The sequence below is a fragment of the Bubalus kerabau genome, chromosome 5 (assembly GCF_029407905.1).
Source record: "Bubalus kerabau isolate K-KA32 ecotype Philippines breed swamp buffalo chromosome 5, PCC_UOA_SB_1v2, whole genome shotgun sequence".
Lineage (NCBI taxonomy): Eukaryota > Metazoa > Chordata > Mammalia > Artiodactyla > Bovidae > Bubalus > Bubalus kerabau.
Genome location: NC_073628.1, coordinates 23,879,599 through 23,881,732, shown reverse-complemented (window position 1 = coordinate 23,881,732; position 2,134 = coordinate 23,879,599). Strand labels below are relative to the sequence as shown.

The 2,134-nt window shown below is 45.1% G+C and overlaps 1 pseudogene; it reads left to right on the top strand.

The window, feature by feature from the left end:
* Nucleotides 1–762: 762 nt before the first annotated feature.
* LOC129654174 (olfactory receptor 151-like) lies at nucleotides 763–1,719 on the top strand (annotated as a pseudogene).
* Nucleotides 1,720–2,134: the final 415 nt, after the last annotated feature.

Below are 2,134 nucleotides of genomic sequence, written 5' to 3'. Positions count from 1 at the left end.
AAATCCCATGGATGGAGGAGCCTGGTAGGCTGCAGTCCATGGGGTCGCACAGAGTCGGACACGACTGAAGCGACCTAGCAGCAGCAGCAGCAGCTAGAATTGGTATTACTATTTTTTTCATTGTTCAGATACAGAAATGGATTGTAACTCAATAATACTGTTGTCATTACCATGTATCACCCTGACACTGCATCAGTTTGAGGTAAGTATTCACATGTTAACATTCAATGAATATTTAGGGCTTGCACAGGCAACAGGGGAATTTCTGAAGCAAATTACATCTCAAACAACAAGATGTGAATTATATTGTGTATTGCCTACAGGACTGAGGTTGTCAGACTTGAGCCTGCATCAGCCTCACCTGGAGACAGTGTGATACACAGATCGCTGGGCCCCGTCTCAGGGTTCCTGACTTGGTGGGTCTGGTGTGAGACCTGAGAATCTGCATCTTTAATGTGTTTAAGTGATGCCAATGATGCTGGTCCAGGGACTAGACTTTAAAACCAGCTGCTCTAGGCTATTTGAGAATCAAGAAAGTTATAGAAGGTTCAGACCTTGCCCACTTTTTGCTAACCTTTGAAATACTCAGGGTCCGTCTGGTCTTCCTTTCAAAATAAACACCAGGATGAGGGAACGATTATCAGGAAGGATACCAAGATGGTTGAGCTGGACCCAGAACTCAAACTAGCTTAACTAAGCAGTGCAAGATGCAGCCTTTCATGCAGTTCTTCTCTCATATCCCACAGGGCCCCCAACCAGAGAAGAATGGCTGCAGAAAATCACTCCACAGTGACAGAGTTCATTCTCGGAGGTTTAACAAATCAACCAGAGCTCCAGTTCCCCCTCTTCTTCCTCTTCCTTGGGATCTACTCAGTCACTATGGTAGGGAACCTGGGCATGATAACACTGATTTGTCTGAACGCTCAGCTTCACACCCCCATGTACTATTTCCTCAGCAACCTGTCCTTTGTGGATCTCTGCTACTCCTCTGTCACTACCCCTAAGATGCGAGTGAACTTTGTATCAGAGAAGAACATCATCTCTTATGCAGGGTGCATGGCCCAGCTCTACTTCTTCCTTCTATTTGTCGTTACTGAGAGTTACACACTGACGGTGATGGCCTATGACCGCTACGTTGCCATCTGCAGACCTCTGTTTTACAACATCATCATGTCTCAATGAGCCTGCTTCCTGCTATTGGCTGGGGTCTACGTCATGTCAGTCATTGGCTCAACCATAGAGACTATCATCTTGTCGAAACTGTCCTATTGTGAGACACTCATCAGTCATTATTACTGTGACATTCTTGCCCTTATGAAGCTCTCCTGCTTCAGCACCTATCATATTGACATGATAGTATTCTCTTTGGCTGGATTTGACATCATAGTCACCAGCTTAACAATCCTTGTTTCCTATGCCTTCATCCTGTCCAGTATCTTCTGCATCAGAACCACAGAGGAAAGGTCCAAAGCTTTCAGCACCTGCGGCTCCCACTTTGCAGCCATGGGGATGTTCTATGGAACGACCGCCTTAGTATACGTTAAACCCTCCACAGCCAGTTCCCTGGCCCAGGAGAATGTGGCCTCCGTGTTCTACACTTCAGTGATCCCCATGCTGAACCCCCTGATCTACAGCTTGAGAAATAAGGACATAATGGCAGCCATGCAGAAAATCCTGAGAGGAAAATGGTTTAAGGCAAATGTTATTACTCTTTCTTAGTTTTAAAAGTAAGTTGTTATGAATCCCAGAGGGAAGCCCTAAGAATGTTTGCACACCTGGGATGGGAAGCAGGGCCTTCTCTGGATGGCTGGGAGACTGTGCCTGCCTCCTTCCCTCTTCCTTCCCATCCACCCTCTCCTCTGATTTCTTCATCTTTTCCCTCGTTTGGGAAGCATATTCTATATCCTGATTCCCTTAATAAATCCCACTATCTTAATTGGATTTTAACAAAGGTTTAAACATTCACAGACTCACACATAGAGAAAGTAGTGTTTACCATTGAGTAGAGGAAAGCAGGGATGGGCAAGGTAAGAGGAGGGGATTGAGAGACACAGACCACTCTATATAAAACAAGTAGGCAATAAGGATGTAATGTACAACACACGGAAATATAGCCATTATTTCTTAGTAACTC